Source organism: Polyodon spathula, chromosome 4 (genome assembly GCF_017654505.1).
Source record: "Polyodon spathula isolate WHYD16114869_AA chromosome 4, ASM1765450v1, whole genome shotgun sequence".
Taxonomy (NCBI): Eukaryota; Metazoa; Chordata; class Actinopteri; order Acipenseriformes; family Polyodontidae; genus Polyodon; species Polyodon spathula.
In genome coordinates, this window is record NC_054537.1 from 30477911 (window position 1) to 30496469 (window position 18559).

At 37.7% G+C, this 18559-nt stretch overlaps 1 long non-coding RNA gene across 3 annotated transcripts; it reads right to left on the reverse strand.

Annotated features, from left to right (window-relative positions):
- Positions 1-14: 14 nt before the first annotated feature.
- Positions 15-7382, reverse strand: LOC121314402. Of its 3 annotated transcripts, XR_005950098.1 has the most exons (6): positions 7079-7380; positions 6130-6238; positions 4858-4954; positions 3562-3627; positions 2758-2931; positions 15-2482 (listed from the first exon to the last, which is right to left on the reverse strand). It is a non-coding gene; the product is annotated as an uncharacterized LOC121314402 (long non-coding RNA). The 3 variants fall into 3 exon arrangements; XR_005950099.1 differs by having other exon boundaries at positions 15-2931; positions 4844-4954; positions 7079-7382; XR_005950097.1 differs by having other exon boundaries at positions 15-2931; positions 7079-7375.
- Between the last annotated feature and the right edge of the window lie 11177 nt (positions 7383-18559).

Genomic DNA, 18559 nt, shown 5'->3' on the forward strand with positions numbered 1-18559 from the left:
ATACTACCCAATGGGCAGGCATATCCCATACGTATTGTTGGTGGTCGTCTTCTCTTTCAGGGAACCAGGGTTATGGTAAGTAACCTAATGTTAGTATGCTCACCAGCAATGCCACATGCCTGCGCTTCAAAGCCATGATATGGTAATCAAAACTTCATACTGAAATGTTGCAACGCATAAACAAAAGTATCTCTATTGGCTTGAGGCTTTAGTGGAATGTGTTTTGATTGGGAAGTTGAGCCTATGAATATTTCACTACAGTAAATATATTGTTAATTTCTTTTTGGGTTTATGAACATTTTGGGCGATTTGTATGATTTCAGGTAAGCTTTACACTTTTGAACGTCGAAGCTCCCGGCAGAAAAAAAAAAAAAAAAAAAAACCCTAAAACTTTGCCAAATAAATAAATATCGCTCATCGTTTATAGACCCGAGTAACTGTGTTTATGGGTGATTGTCTGAAGTCTGTCAAAGGTTTTTATGCTCATTTGAAAAAAAAAAAACACTTGTCATTGTGTTGTTTGTAATTTGTCATTTATTTAATTGGATTGTAATTATAATGGGTTGCTTGCAAAGAGCGCAAACTCTACATAGTGCCTTATTGTACTAGTGTGCAAGCACCTTGTTACTATTACACTTTGTTCTGCACATTATTGGTGTGAAAACCTTTGTGTAAATTAATCACTTGCCATTCGACCGTATGTTTACATGCGATGAAATATTTTTGTGAACAGAAGGAATATGGCCCTAAGGACAAGTATTAACTGTGTAGTCTGAACAAGTATGATACAACCTGCTTTTGAGAGTTCTCATTTGCTGTACAGTGGTGCCCAGAAAGCTCACAAAAATATGTTGGAGAATGATCAGTGAAGAATTCTTAATATTGTTTTTATTATTCCATTATTTTAAGATGTATGCCAACAGTAAGCGTATTTCTGTTTAGTTGACCTGTAGTGACAATGTTTTGTTGAAAGTAAAAGGAATAAGAGCACGGTTGAAAGGCGTTTGTTTTTATTTCTTTGCCACACTACTGTAGAAGGCCCGTATTTTTTATTAAAAGATACAAGGGTGCATATTTTCCACTGAGGGCATATTGCTCAAAATTGCTCTAGATATGTATTTTAAAAATGCAATTTTTTTCTTCCTGGTCTCGAACGACTTCCTGTGCGGTAATGTTACATGTTCTGATTGAAGTTAATGGAGCGAAACTGAATTGCAACACAGTTCAATGGAGTGAAACTGAATTGCAACACAGTTCAATGGAGTGAAACTGAATTGCAACATCGTTCAATGGAGCGAAACTGAATTGCAACACAACGGTAATTCGAACCAGGAAGTAGCACAACTTTTACTTTTATAACATTGCCCTTAAATATATCTATATTACAAATTCAAGAATAAAATACAAGCAAAAAAAAAAAAAACCCATACAAATCTTAAACTTTTTTTTTCTGGGACGAGTGATAATGTTACTGGTGCTAAAAAGTGGTAAGAAAAGGGATTTCAAAAACAGTTTTTGCTATTCCAACATCCTATGTCTGAAAGCTTGATTGAATAGCACCCTTTACCCTTTAACTGAATTAACTATTCTGTGTCACATTAATATGTATTTTGAATGTAACACACACTACCTTGATGTCAGCTCAATCATACATTTATAATCTTCATTCCCAACAAGAGCATACACCATTATATATCAAAAAAGGGGGTAATGCAAACATTTCTATGGATTCATTGGCTGGAGGTCAGAAACCCTTTTAGTAAAACTTACCAAAGATCCATATCTTTACATGGTTGATAACTTAGTAGGCAACAGTTGTATCTGAGCAAGAGAGCATGTTCCTTTCCCCAGCATTATCAGAATCCCCAACCCTTCATACTGGTTAAGATATCTTCTGTATATAAGCTGTATGGTTTGACTGATTAAGATATTTTGGGTATCTAAATCAGATCACAAAATATCATACAGTGGATATGCCTACATACAATGAATAGAAGTAAAGACTTAGAGTTGGAACATTGTGTGCCAAAGGAATGTTTTTTTGCTATGAACTGCTATATAGATAAGTTTGCAGTTTTGAAATATTTTGAACTATTAAAGGTTTATTCCAACAGAATTCCCAATGATTCACATTTCTTACCTTTTTAATGTCTTTACTGTTAGTTATATATAAACCACTTCTATGTAGTGCTACCTTAATCTATTTTAAACCTACAGAAAATCATTAATCGAGAGAAAACAGTTTACATATTTTAATCATTTACACTACAGTAATCAGGCTGATTTCTGCTACTTATGCATGGAGCTTGAAATAGATCATCTGGTAAAAAGAGAGTCTACTGCTGGTGGAGTAATGACTACTGAACCAATTGCTCGGGACTGGGAGGTTTCTAATACACCAGCTTAAGCTTGCTCATCCTGTGCGGTCTTGCAAGGTTGGTGTCTTGCTAGGTTTATCTCTTCTTGGTTTTACACTGTTAACCTTAAAGAAAAAGTTAAAATGAAGTGTGGAGAAATGAAATATCTACTTATCTGGTTTTTACATTGAAAGTAATCAGAAAGGAGGCCTTTGTTCTCATAAAACAAACACATTAATATCCCTGTTAAGGATTTTATTAACAAATCTGTGATTACCAGTTAAACCATGTTCATAAGATGTTACCAAATACTTTTGTATTATTTTATTTTACTGCCTTAACCATAGTCCCAATTCTAATCTTAACAAAATCATTGCGACCACTTACAGGGATTACTGACCTCAGTAATGACTGTAATTTCTGGATGTAACTTGTTGCCAGTAAATACAAAACATGAATGTATTGACTGAAATACTCCACCAGGGGTGCTTTCTCTTGAGCAGGTTGTCCTTTCTGCGTTGTCTAATAATGTTACAGCAGCAAAACTTCCAGGTCTAAGCTTTCTCCTCTCCCCCTGTTTGTAAAAAGTATAATAGCCAGAGAGAGAGTTTAAGAAAGGGGAATACAATAGCATAGAGTAAGAATGGGTAGTGTACTGTACTGTTTTTAAGACCATATAGATTTACTATGTACATTTGCCATTTTTTTTTAGACTGAGTAAAAGCTTAAATTTACCAACAAATCAAATTTATGTTTGCTGTAATAATCTTTATTTCTAAATAGCGCATTTCTTAGTGGACCACCATCACAAAGCGCTTTACAAAATACAAGACTAGGGTGTGTGAACAGTGCATCAGCTGCAGAGTCACTTACAAGAACATCTCTCACCAAAAAGACTGAGCACAAGGTTAAACAACTTGCTCAGAGTCACAGTGAGCCAGTGGCTGAGCTTGGATTTGAACCATGGACCTCCTAATTACAAGCCTGTTTCTTTAACCACTGCATCACACAGCCTCCTATAATGTGTGCATATTTTATATGAAAATGTGAGACCTACAAAGGGATGGCAATACATATTAGGCAAAGTTTACTGGAATGTCATTTTATTTCCTTTTTCAACTTCAAACATAGTTTTTTTTTAGTGGTTTTGGGTTCTATTGGTCTAACATTGAGTTATTATAATCAGCTTTATATCTGTATTCACCTGGCTTTAACTGACAGTGAGGCTGAAGAATCGTAACTGGCTTCATTCCCATGTGTCCTTGCAACTCTGTCAAAGGGAAAAATGCAACAATAAATAAAATGACATTGAAACTACGTACCCTTTAAAAGATGTGTGCGGTCTAGCAGGCTGCATTTTCCAAAGTATTAATGACTGTACAATGTGTTGTGAAGTACTAGGGCAACACTGGAACACAATTACCTTAGGCAAATAGTATGTGTTTTCAACTAACTGCCTAGCTAGTCTGTATTTACAGTATTACTGGCTTGTTCTGCTATTTACAGTGTGATAGATCCTCTCCTGCTGCATGTACCAAGATGAGATTTCTTTACATATTACAGACCTGCAGTGCACTGAGGCACCCAACTGCTGGTATTTGCTGCCCATGGCTTTAAGCCTCATAACCACCCAATACTTTGCAAACTGGTTTGTCAGCAGTTTTGTTTGAGCTGTGACCTTGTCTCAGTTAATAAACCCTGTTTTTTTTTTTTTTAGGTTATCAAAACACACACAGGAAAAACAAACAACACTAAAGAATGACAAAACTGGTTTAATTAAGTGCAACAACATGCATGTTTTTTTTTTTTTTTTTTATTTATAAAATATGAAATATTTTAACATTCATTGTGTATCATCTTGTTTACAAGAGTAAAATCGAAGACTTTCTGTCTATGTAGATGACTCATTGTTAATGTCCAGGCCTGGACTGGAGTGGCACTGTCTGATTGCACCAGGCATTCCAACAGTTTTGCATCAGTGGTGTTATCAGAAGTGACACTGCTGTTCTGGTAAGTCAAACAAACTGCCTATCCAATGTCCATCTCATTTATTGTCTTCTCAGCCAGGACAGATTGGCAGGTTAAAATCCTTTAGGGTCTCAACCCTGAACTTGTCAGTGTGCCAACATCCAACATCTATATCAGTGATATAGGGGGGGGGGGGGGGGGGGGGGGGGGTGTGTGATGACAACAACACATCTGTCAATCTGTATTTCACACTTACATTTTTTCATGTTTCAGTATCTTGAGATCCGTTTATCCAGTATCATAAAACTTGGTATTAACATTATTTAGCAAAAGTTATTGAGAGTATCAGATTATGGGGATTTTGAGAGGTGTTTGTTTGTTCGTTCATCCATCTGTCTTTAACTGTAGCTCAATGGATACTATGTCCCAAGTTAGAAATAACAGCTTCATTAGTTATTTTGTTTAGTTTAAATAATAAGTAGTACAAATAAATACAGTTTTAAGAACACAAAATGTACCTATTTCTACCTACCTTCCTCCTCCTCTTGTGTGGGGGCAGCAATAGCCACAGTCAGTGTGACCACAAGCAGGCAGACAAGCAGCAGTGACCTCATCTTCAGAGCTCAACACTGAGCCACAAGCACAGTGCAGGGTGTTACATAGCAGTTTAGCTTAGGGCTCCCCTCAATTTCAAAAACCTCACAAAACTGTGACAGAATGATATAGCAGTTTGGTGTACCATAAAGTCTATGAAGTGAGATTTGTTGTGAAGAACTTTTAAGAATGCTGAAGTTTTGATGGATTAAATAATATTTAATGTTTATGTAACTTTTGGACTGATGATAATGAGGATAGTTTAATTTGATATGTCTATATATTTAAAAAAATGATAAGTCAGTCCATCCTTTAGCCTCCAGATGTCCACATGACCAAATACAAACTCCCCGTAAACTGATCTAAAGAATACATATAAGTTATTAACACATTAACTATTGGGCAGTGAGTAACTACAGCTATAGAAATTGAGGCAATCAAGGCTTTTGGCTTTAGAAAAAGAAAAAACATGAGTGTGCCAGATTACAAAATGAACATCAGTACCATTTGCAGTAATGCACCGTGATGATAATATATTTTTCATAATCTGCCATTTATCTTTAGAACATTACAGAAAGGCTTTAATAGACAGACATCTGAAATTACTGAAACAAATGAGATAAAGTTGCAACTTGAAATAGCCCAGATCTTAACCCTTGCTAGCATACAGATGAATCATTTCCCTGATATTAAAAACCAGATTGCAACCATACATTTTTTTAAAAAAATATTGCTCAAGCAGGAATACATATATTAAAAGGTCCTAAAAAAGGCTAGTAATCCAAGATTCAGGACCACACAGTAAATGACATTGCCTATGTCTTGAAGAAATATTTAAATAAAAAGATTATAATAGAAATCCAAAATCCAAGAAAGACAGTAATAACCATCTACCAATGTTTTTGTGTAATAAAAACTATAGTCCCCCTTATGAACTCTGGTTTATTTTTTGTAAGCCTTTAAGAAATTGCACTTAAAGCTTGATTAGTCAGTAGCATTTTCTGTGTGTTAATTCATCATGTCAAACAGTGGAGCAACTAAACTATGAAAACTGGGGGTGGAGGGGGCAAAGCAATTATTTTATTTGTATTTATTAATTTTTTTATTAATGGTGAAATAATTAGCAGCATCATAAATAATGGATGGTCAGATAAGGCACAAAACCCGATGATACCAAATGTCTAATAAAACTAATAAACTATTTTCTTACCTCCCCTGCTGTTCGGTGCGTTCTCTAAACTCTCAGTCTCACTGATGATCTTGATATCCTAGGATCTGCTCATCCTCGCTGTCTGCTGTAGTCTTCGGGAACAATACTTCTAAATGTAAATACGCCGATTTTACACTAAGTAAATAGAGCCTTCATATTTGTTATTATGTGATGAACATCCAATTAAAACAGTTGCTATTAAAAAAAAAAAAAAAAAAACGTTTTTCAAATTGTGCTACAAGGCGTCACGCATGAACGCTGTGGAGCAGCATGCACTTATTTAGGGAGGGCTCATTTTGGAAAATTCCCTGTATTCTCTGCTATTTCACTTCACTGTGACGACAATAAACAAATAAATTAAATAAATCATATGACAGCACAATATTATGAACTACCCACACAGTATGAATTACCACAGCTCTTTCTGGAAAAGTTTATTTTCCTTTTAAATTGTAATTACCGCATTAGCAACAACGTGGTACTTTAGAAAGTACTTGAAATGAATCATACAGTGAGCAGGCCCTCTACAGAGATTGCAATAAACAGATTCCCACACACGCCAAATTACTGTGTAAAGTAACACATGCACATATAATGCTTACTTTCAACCGACTGTTCAATACTGAATATAAAAGCATACGCTCTTGTAAACAATTCGACAAGGCGATCCTACAAAGGGTAAATGGAATCAAATGTCAATTTTTCCAAACAGATCATAGATAACTAAATATTTTCAATTATTTATTTTTCGTTATAGTTATTATTAACGAGTATGATTTATTTTCGTTATTAGACATTTTAAAAAATAACACTGGCGTTGAGTCGCAGAATCCGATAAAAGTGTCTCTAGCCACTCCCTAAAATCATGCCCACCTCGACTTGGTCGTTTGATTTATTTAAAAAAAAAAAAAAAAAAACACATTTGATAATACAAATTCATAAAACTTACCTCAATTAATACAGTCCAACTCGCACTACCACAGCTTGCTTCAAGTATTGTAGTTCATGTTTCCCTGACAGCAGCTGCATGGAGCGGCAGAAACGGAGGCGCACTATGATTGGCAGAAAATGTGTTGTATCCAGTCGGTCAACAAATCACAATGTGTTTTAGATAGCTGCTTATTCTAATATATCTATCGATTACAAACCGACAAAAACTGCCCAGAGTTTCGAAAATTGCGTGAGATTTGTTTTACTAATCGGTGTGAGTCACACACTCAATGTGTGAGCGTTGGCAGCTGTGCCACGATTTTATATATATATATATTTTTTTTTTTTTTTTTAAAACGGTGGTTGTAAGTTTTGGACTGACAATGTTTTACAGTAACTGTCATTGACATGTGTCATGAGTCTTTTCTGCTAGCCAGTTGCTTTGTTTAGACGTCGTGACAAAATCTGCCCACACGTGATAATCACACTACCTGTGAGCCCTCGACCCCCCGGGTCCCGGCCCCCTACTGGGGGCCGGGGGTGGGGGACCCCCGACCCCCGGGGGAGGGGGGAGCTATGTATTTTGGGATTTTTGTATAGAAAGTTTACAAACGAGAGGAGGCCATTCGGCCCATCTTGCTCGTTTGGTTGTTAGTAGCTTATTGATCCCAAAATCTCATCAAGCAGCTTCTTGAAGGATCCCAGGGTGTCAGCTTCAACAACATTACTGGGGAGTTGATTCCAGACCCTCACAATTCTCTGTGTAAAAAAGTGTCTCCTATTTTCTGTTCTGAATGCCCCTTTTTCTAAACTCCATTTGTGACCCCTGGTCCTTGTTTCTTTTTTCAGGCTGAAAAAGTCCCTTGGGTCGACACTGTCAATACCTTTTAGAATTTTGAATGCTTGAATTAGGTCGCCACGTAGTCTTCTTTGTTCAAGACTGAACAGATTCAATTCTTTTAGCCTGTCTGCATATGACATGCCTTTTAAGCCCGGAATAATTCTGGTCGCTCTTCTTTGCACTCTTTCTAGAGCAGCAATATCTTTTTTATAGCGAGGTGACCAGAACTGAACACAATATTCAAGATGAGGTCTTACTAGTGCATTGTACAGTTTTAACATTACTTCCCTTGAGTTAAATTCAACACTTTTCACAATGTATCCGAGCATCTTGTTAGCCTTTTTTATAGCTTCCCCACATTGCCTAGATGAAGACATTTCTGAGTCAACAAAAACTCCTAGGTCTTTTTCATAGATTCCTTCTCCAATTTCAATATCTCCCATATGATATTTATAATGTACATTTTTATTTCCTGCGTGCAGTACCTTACACTTTTCTCTATTAAATGTCATTTGCCATGTGTCTGCCCAGTTCTGAATCTTGTCTAGATCATTTTGAATGACCTTTGCTGCTGCAACAGTGTTTGCCACTCCTCCTACTTTTGTGTCGTCTGCAAATTTAACAAGTTTGCTTACTATACCAGAATCTAAATCATTAATGTAGATTAGGAATAGCAGAGGACCTAATACTGATCCCTGTGGTACACCGCTGGTTACCACACTCCATTCTGAGGTTTTTCCTCTAATCAGTACTTTCTGTTTTCTACATGTTAACCACTCCCTAATCCATGTACATGTGTTTCCTTGAATCCCAACTGCGTTCAGTTTGAGAATTAATCTTTTGTGCGGGACTTTGTCAAAAGCTTTCTGGAAATCTAAATAAACCATGTCATATGCTTTGCAATTATCCATTATCGATGTTGCATCCTCAAAAAAATCAAGCAAGTTAGTTAGGCACGATCTCCCTTTCCTAAAACCATGTTGAGACGACAAACGCAGGGCAGATGTTTGTGTAGGTGTCAAAATTGGTAATGTTTAATTATTGTTAATTACACAGATTAGGTGGAATCCACATATCGTGTGGCTGTCGAACTAAATTACATCTTGGAAAACCTTTAAAAGATTGTGTGAAATTCAAGGATTAAGTGTTAAAGCTTTGTGAACACAACAAAACAGCTGTCAAACGCATTCCGTCTTAAAAAGACATTCATAAATCCATCAAAATGAATAGTCTCCCACCAACCTATATCTTTCACACACACGCGCATATATACAAACGCACACAAGAAGAATACCCATTTCAAAAGACACCAAAATAAACTCAAGAACAAAGTGTTTTTTTTTTTTTTTTTTTGTTCTTTATTAAAATTAAACTTATGCAACAGCATGCTGTATATGCTATCCTGACACAGATATGTGATTTACTAGTGCAGGCAAAAGAAAAAAAACAAAAAAACAAAAAAACACAGCAACATTTGGCTAAACAATTAAGATAAAAGCAATGCAACCGATAATGAAAAGTTCTGCTTAAATAATATTTTCAGGCAATCAGGCCAAGATGCATTTGACTGTGATTCTTCTGCACCTCTACTGACAGGATCAAGATGTCACTTGTTGGATCCACCTTCACATTAGGTCACGATTAGCTGTATGCTGGGGAAAGATGAGAATCTTTAATATAACTTCCCATATAGTTTGTTTAATGTTTGCTATCATTTATCCTCCAAATGGGTAAAATCTGCTACTATGCACAAGATACAGTATATGGTTCTGATTTAGTTGCTTGATAAGGATGTGTGGGTTACGGGGTAGAAATCTATGGTGTTATTTTTTCATCAGTGTATGTCAACATTCTTTAAAATCACTGAACAGTAGACCCTACTAAAATAACTCAATAGGAGTTGTAACAGGGGAGACTTGGACTGGCCGTCTGTATGCACAATGCTGCAGGAAGATGGTGGCAACCCCGTGGGATCCACTAGCCAGTCATGCCAGTGACACAGAGAGGTAGGGAACAGGGTGTGTGGGCTTTGCCTCTCTCTGAGTGGCTTGGAGGTGGGCTTTGAGGGGGATTGCTGGACTATAAATTAATGTTGTTCCCACAGATCTGCCCCTCTAGACCAGACCGAGCCAGCAGAAGCAAGGCTAGTCCCGACCGTGGACAAAAAGGGAAAGAAAATAAAAAGAAACTCAACAAGAAGATAAGATATGAGAGAGAGAGAGAGAGAGAGAGAGAGAGAGAGAGAGAGAGAGAGAGAGAGAGAGAGAGAGAGAGAGAGAGAGAGAGAGAGAGAGAGAGAGAGAGAGAGAGAGAGAGAGAGAGAGAGAGAGAGAGAGAGAGAGAGAGAGAGAGAGAGAGAGAGAGAGAGAGAGAGAGAAATCCTCGGGCAGACCCCGATAGTGTGCCAAGTAGCTGAGGAAACAACAGAGTAGGACGGAGACCCAAGCCGTGCGGGTAGCGACGGACTGGTTGACACTGCCGAGTGCAGCACCTTTTATTTGTAGCTTGATTACTGAGTTTTATTTTCCTTTTTTCTTTTGCTTTTTGTTTTGATTATTATTTTGAGCACCTGCGAGTGCGCCTGCCCCTGAACTGTTTGCTGCCTTCGGTATTCCTGTGGTCCTGTTTACCAGAGTTGGTAGGCAGGCCACGGACAACAGCGCCCTCTGTGGGCTAAACATAAAGCAATGGAAAAGAAAATAATTAAATAAAACCGGGCACCTGTGTGGTGTTCCAATTACACTTCTCTATCTCCTGTGTCAGTGAATTCCCCCCCCCCCTTCCACAGGGCCATATTAAATCAAGCTTGTAAAAACCGAAGCATTTCATTTATTATTCATTACAATGGATCTTGTGTCATCACACAACCACACTTGGTTTCACTGAGGTCTTTGTGATAGAGCTGATTGTTTATCTAATATTGGTTTTATCAGCCAGTATTGTTTTTCAAAGTGCGTTAAATCAGTTTTTCCTGTTGCTATGACCAACAGTTCCATCCTAAGAATCTGAAAAACAGTAATGGCATTTGCAAAGTTGTTTCTGTTATCAATAGTTGTATTAAGAGTCACAAGAAAAATGCAATGTAGACATGATTTTAAACAAAAACTGACAATTTTAATTATCTTTTAATTGATTTTCAAAAAACAAATAAAAAAAATGGCCTAATTCAAGGTGACATGTTTTCTGACTGATTCAGTAATGATGTGCCACATAAAACTGCAGTCTAGGGATGGCTCCAGGAAACTTACTGTTACAGGATCCTGCTTTTTAACTCCTATTACAGATCTGCAGCCCACGCATGGTTTTGGACGTTTCTTTGGGTTGGCTTCAACTTGTCTCTTTTCTCTGATCATAGTGTCCAGAGAGAAGGTGGCCTGGTAAGATAGCAATAAGATTTAAAAAGTGACATCTCTGTAAAAATTAAAACAGGCACTACCCCACCATCAAGTATAATTTTACACTAAAATATTTGTTCTTATTAACTTTAATTAACATCAACTATATTAATCCACACATTAGCCTGAAGTCTACTCTTTTGGAATGCAAGTTGTTTACATCCCTTCATTGTGTAAACATTTCCCAGGGTTTATACTGCGCACTAACTTCTGCCTTCCTTAGCTGCACGCATTCCCACAATCCCCTTCAGAAACTGCATTTTGGGCTGCAAATGATTTGATGCTACACCACCTCTCTCTTCAGACAAACACCACAACCCCGAGTCCTTTACACATGTTTGCAGTATGCTCCCTGCACACCCCCATTTCTGTCCTATGTGTTTTGCTTAGGCTAAAGGGAGTTTGTGTTGGTCTGCAGTGGGGAGAGGATGCTTATATTAAAAGGCACGTAGGTTCAAGTTACACGTCAATGAGACGAGTCGTGCTGCTTTTATAGGCAAGAAAACATTTGCAGGGAGCAGTTATACTGATGATCCCAATAAATATTGAGTACATTTAATACTGAAAACCTCATGAAATGTCTTGTTTATGAGGTTCTGATATCATTTTAAACTTGATAGTTCTAGTTATGGCATACCGTTTAACTACCAGTATCCTGGGGCATAAGTAGACTTGGAAGTGGAAGTAGATGTAGATCGACATCTAGAATTTAAAGGGGAGGTTGCATTGTTTCTATGGTTTACACCTACTAGTACTACTTCTGGGGAATTAGTAGATCGAGCCCAGGGAATAAGCTGATCGGATATATTAACTAAAAATAAATCATTTAAAATGAACTCTGTAAGTATCATTTATATGCCTGTTTGTTTAATAAATACTATAGCAACTTCAGATGTTTTTGTTACATATTTAACGTTTAAGCAGTACTATAAGGATAGATACGCAAGCGATTATCAAAAAGTTAAAGCACGATTTTCAGTCAGGACAACATTGAGCTCTATGCTGCGATTACTGATTTAGGCGATGATGCACAGCAATCACTGATGCACTTGTATTATTATTATTATTATTTATTATGCGCTTTGTTCTTTCATTTATTTTTACAGACAGCACTCATTTTTATTTTCCATCCTAGGTACACAGGCTGCATGACAAAACTCCTGTTCCAATTCAAACAAAAAACGAAACAACTCCTGTTCCAATTCAAACAAAAAACGAAACGTGTTGGCTAACTTAGCTATCATGTTTTTTTTAGTTTTATTTTTAACTAGGATGTTAACATTTTGTCTTTGTAAGCTGTGACAGTTAACGCTAGGCCTACTGACAAAATAACAATAGACCTTGCAATGCTACAATAATATTGTATGATTGTATGTCATTGGAATTTACTACTAAAACATTTTAATTTCGATTAAAGATTGACAACATTTTGTCATGTAAAACATTTTAATTTACAGTAAATAAATCTTTGCGATCACACATAGGCTACATCTGATTAACAATGACATTTTTTACAGGGAGAGAAAAGCTGACAAGCCTGTAACACTAGGCCTAGTATAAGAGAGACGTAAGTTCCAGTATAACTGAACACTTTGCATCGCACATATATTTTACAGACCAAAAATAAATAAATAAAAAAAGAAAGTGGTGTGTGAACACATTACCATACAATCTGGCAAATAAAATGACCAGATAGAAAACACTGATTCATGTAATTACCTCCCCTTTGATCAAACCGCGCCTTCCTTTTGCCTTACTGCGCTTGCATGATCCACTTTTTCCCTGGTCTACTATTACCTACCACACCAGTAATTCTACAACCTTTTAGATTATCGCACGTTATTATTATCATTAACAAGTGGTTAACAACTGTTGAGTTGTGGGGATTAGACAATTGATGAAAAAGCTTATCTGCATTTTTGAAATATCAAAGATGTGTCGGCTTGTTGTAGATTGTGATTGTTTTGGACATTCCCATCCATACAGACAAATTACTGAACAAACAAAAAAATCCATGATCTATTCTCTATTTGCATTATGTGTCAGTAGCAATGCGCTACCTCATTTTGTGTCTTGCCATGAAGTCTCTCCCATACTGCATTGGATTGGCTGTCATTTTTGCTACGTAATGGTGTTTGAGACCAAGGCACATTCCTGCTGCGTTTCTTACGATCCACCTAAAAAAAAAAAAAAGTATTGAAAAGAGGATAATGCGTCAGAAACCAGTGCCTGAAATAAGTGTGACCAAATCGCCCTCACAATTAGTCACGTTGCTCAAAGAGTGCTACCCCTCCAGGATAACTAACATAGTTTCAAACTAGAAATGGAAGCTTTTATAAACAAAAAGAAAACAGCCATATAAAATGGATATGTGTAAAAGATCAGAATCATTGAATATGCAGAGGGTGAAACAATGTGGCAGGAAAATGGTTCATTTTTATAGAACAGCACTGGTAATGGAACCTAAGTTTAAAAAAATAAAATAAATAAAATAATAAAAATCAGAGGATAAGCTGTGTACCAAACAAAGACAATAACTGTTAAATAAAGTTTCCGACTCTATACCTGGCTATACAGAGTTACTACTGGTATAAAGACATTTTGCCTCATGTAACCTAGGTCTATGGCATCTCCTAAACACAGATTATTAGAACAATATGATTTCAAACAGCATACAAATGTAAGGGGACAGAAAATGCTATCTATCTATCTATCGATCTATCTAATGTGGGTACCTAAACATCATGTTGTAATTCCAATTACCTTTTCTTGTCTCTTGTCAAATCTATCCCAAACTGTGCTGGCTTGGCTGCCTCCAGCATCTTCATCACCTCCTTCCAGCAAGGAAAAGATACCAGGATTTTTTGTTTTACAAAGCTGAAAAAAAACGCATTTGCATTTTAGATGTAATTTCTTGTCACGCGACATTATGTAAATGGGATTATCCGTGGTGCTTACTACAAACACTTCCATTTAGTTTCTTTGAGAAAGACATTACTAAATCTCAAAAAAGAATTTACCACACTTACAATTTGCCCATGCTTATGTATACACGTACATCCCCTGCCACATAAACTCTAAATGATGAACATGACATGTCAACAGTATGTACAGGATAGAATAAGAATTAGCAATTCAATGTTTAATCACAATCTGATGAGGGATTCTCCAGATGTATGTAAAACTGTGTCACATTCACATTCGGAGCGCCAGCCAGTGGCATGAATAAAGAGGTTAGAACTCACCCCCTTAGATGGTATCAACTAACTCTTTAAAGTTTAAAATTACCGGCTTGTTCGTGCTTGCTGTCCAGTCTTTTTTTCTTACACAATTATTTTGTTTCATGTTTCTTTTAATTCGGTCATCCTGGTGGGGAAAAAAAAAAAAAAAAAAAAAAAAAAAAAAAAAAAAAATGTATACAAATTAAAAAGTGCTAGTTAGAAATAATAAAGGAATTGGATTTAAAAGCATAGACGAGCTACAAAACCTTCCCTTAATCACAACCCCAAACTTTTAAATTAATCTTAACCTCAAAAACACTATCAGGGGGTCCCTGAGTGGCTCACCTGGTAAAAGTGCAGTTGTGGGGTCATACAGTGCAGGTTCGCGTCCTGGCTGTGCAAAGTTGTCGGTCTTCACTGGGAATTCCAAAGGGAGCGTAACATTGGCTCTGGCCCCCCCGTGGGTTAGGGAGAAAAACATAAGGGACTGTTTCTTCTCATTGCACTACAGTGAACCCTGCTGGCCAGGCACCTAGTGAGCTCAAAAGCAGATACCTGCAGGGCTGGCCTTTTACCTCCAGAGGCATGTAGCTCGCTGCTCTCTGCTTTCGGGTTCCTGGGTGTAAAAGGATGCTAGTTTGAATGTGGGATCAGAGGATGCCCACTGAACCTTCGGATCTCCTGAGCTGTGTAGGGAATTGCTCCGGTGAGGAGAAAAAATTATTGGACATTCTAAACTGGGGAGAAAATCGGTTGGGCAGACTAAATTTCTATATACAAAAAAAATCTTAAAAAAAAACTATCAGATTGCAAAACTCCTCACCTGTCCCCTGGCAGGACAATTGAGATATTCAGTGAAATGGCTATAATTAATCTCTGTAATTACGCCAGTTACAGAAGATTATTTTGCTTCTAAATTATATTGGAACAGTCAGTAAATCATTTCCTGTCAATTGCATCATTCACAAAAGGTGTGCAGCAGGTGTGGGATAAATTGGGCCTATTTATAACCCCGTCACTTACAATTTTTTAATTAAATTTTCAGAAATTGTAAAACAGTTTGTGTGAACTCTATAGGCACCAGCCACTATATACCAACTGCAGTCTATTTATATGAACACATTTACTGTACAAGCATCCCAGAGAGAAACCCAGAATAGCAAATGAGCAAGTGTGCTCTGGTCAGCACTTTGTGGTAACTGCAGGTATTTGCATCACACTGCTGAATGTCTAACCAATAGCCACCCAGAACCGTACACTGCAAAAGGGCTGTTTCGTCTGAGCTGAACTGCGTTAACTCAGGCACCCTGACCTCTAGGTTAGTGAACCCTGTTTTCATTATCAACATAATGTCAATAAATCTTACAACACTGCATCACATACTTAAAGCAGTTTTTGGAACAAACACCCACCACCACTGCCAAGTGCATAGGAAAAACAACCATAGTTTAACTGCAGTGGAAAAGATTGGATTTAAATGATTGCAAAATGCTGCATGTTTGTATGTTGAAATAATTAACATGCTAATGATTATTAAAAATACCAATTGCAGTTGTTTTTTTTTCCAGACAAACATAAAACCATAGGGCACACTTTAGTTTGAGGACCAATTAATAAAACATCTACAATTTAAGGTTTTGACAATTCTTATCCAGGAACACGTTTTTACGAAAAACACAATGTTTACATTACTAGTGTTAAGCCTCGCGCCATACTATTAAGTAACTAAAATACATTACAAATCCCTTTGTAACACTGCATTGCTACAACAATTGCTACATTGTTATTACTATTAATGCAATAATACATTTCGAGATGCTTTATTAAGAATCGCTATGCTGGAATGTTAAAACTGCGGGATCTATTCAGTTGTTCTACCATCACCACTCTCTGTAAATAAGGGGTTCCTACCACCTATCCAAGTATGTCTCCACCAATTGATGTACTCTGGTCCTGGTTTTAGTGCTGTGCTCTAAGTACTGGCTACAGTTACATTTTTCAAGACTTAAAATCAAGCTCCCCTCAATTATTCCCTCAACCGATCGTTATAAGAGCAGTCTGATTATCTTTTTTTGTAGTGCAGGGACCAGAGGCAACATAGTATTCCAAGTTCAGTCTCTAAGTGCATTTTTAAACTTCTGTAAGACAAATTTAGAAATGGTAAATAACCCACAAAGCCTGCAAAAATGTGGATTTCCTTATCTTGCCCAACTCAATTCCAATAGAGGTGTGTGACACTCCTTTCAAGAACAAGACCCTTCATTTACTTTTAAACAGTTCTGCAACACTTTCGGGTACCTGCTGTACATAAGAAATACAATGAAGCAAAACCCCAGCAAAACCCAGTCAGCAAATAGTTTAAAGAGCTATTTGTTAATGTATCATAATAAGCATTTATTTAAAACAAAACAAAATAGCCAAGAACAGCACTGCAGGCTTTTTGTACGCTGTGCTGTTTCTTTAATATACATTTTCTTTATACCAACCTTTTTATCTTTGCCTGTTTCAGACTCCTCTTGTGCGGGTCCAGCAATAGCCACAGTCAGTGTGACCACAAGCAGGCAGACAAGCAGCAGTGACCTCATCTTCATAGCTCAACAACACTGATCCACAAGCACTGTGCATTGGGTTATATAAAAGCTTAGCTTAGGGCTCCTCTCAAAATGTCAAAAACCTTACAAAATGTAGAGGTTATGATCCAATACTAGGTGGTAAAGTTTTTTTTATTTTTTTACTTTAACAAAACTAGCAATTATACTAAAGTGAAAGAGCAGTACAAACTGCAGATATACAGCAGTTTACCTACTGCACAAGAACAACAACTAGGCCACAAATGTTAAGAAACCTAGTTTTGGGGGATGAAGAACAAAGGTCTTTTCTGACCTGCGGTTGTACATTCCTCTGAAACGGAAAACATTTTGGGGGTATGCCTACACTTGTGAGATGTCTTGTTTAGTTGTCAAATGTCATACAATGTCCTTGGCAGTGGTCAAGGTAAAAAATGAGGATTACGATTTGGGGAATATGCCTTTAAAATGCATGGTCATGTGTTTTGTTTTAGGAGTGAGACTCGACATGTTTGCCAATGGGACTGCTAAATTCTGATTTTGTTTTTGCTTTTTTTGACCTTCGAAGGTTTGGAACACATTACGGAAGGAAGTTTCGAACCTTTGATGGTACTGTGACAGAGTGTCTTTGTGTTTTGTGGTGTTTAGAGTGGATGTGAGTCTGCTGTGTGGATCCGCGTGAATGAGTTTGTATGAGGAATGTGTGAAGGTGCAGCAGCTGATGAGGTGCGAGTGAAGAGTGTTAGTTGTTGAGTGCTTGTAAGAGTAATAAGACCTGTGTTTGTGTGTGTGTGTGTATATATACATATTTTGTGTGCATTTTGTGTTTAGGATTTATTGTTAACAGTGTTTTGTGTTTGTTCTGTTTATTTGGCCATTGTGCCTTATTGTTTAATAATTATTATTTATTTGCTGCACTTTCCGTCTCTGAGTCTCCTCACTTTGGCTATCCTGTCACCATTGGCGTCAGCAGCAGGATAGCGCCCCCTGGAGACTCAGAGCGGGGGTGCAGGGATTTTTGTGGTGTTAAAAAAAATAATACAAATTTTGAAAATGGAGCCGTCCCAAGAGCCAGAAGGGGAGGAGCTACAGTCCTGTGAGGAGGAGAGGGAGGCCCAACCGTGGCGAGGGCGTGAAGCTGGTGCCACCTGCCCTACCCCTGCTGTCGGAGGAACCGGCAGCACCACCAGCCCTGCTGTCAGCGGAGCCAGCTGCAACCTCAGCCCCAGCCCTGCTGCTAGAGGAAAACAGGTTTTTATACCTGCCTGCACCACCACAGGAGCTGGAGGTGCCTCCATCAGCTGATCCTGGCCAGAGGTTCCTGCGCTGTTGGCCGCACCGCCCAAGGATGCCTGCCTTGCACTGCTCAAGGATGCCACATTTGGAGCGCCTGGGGTTGCCTGCTGCTCTGCATCGCCTGGGGTGCCATGTGTTACAGGGTACGAGGGAGAAGTGGAGCTCCCACTGCCGCCTTCA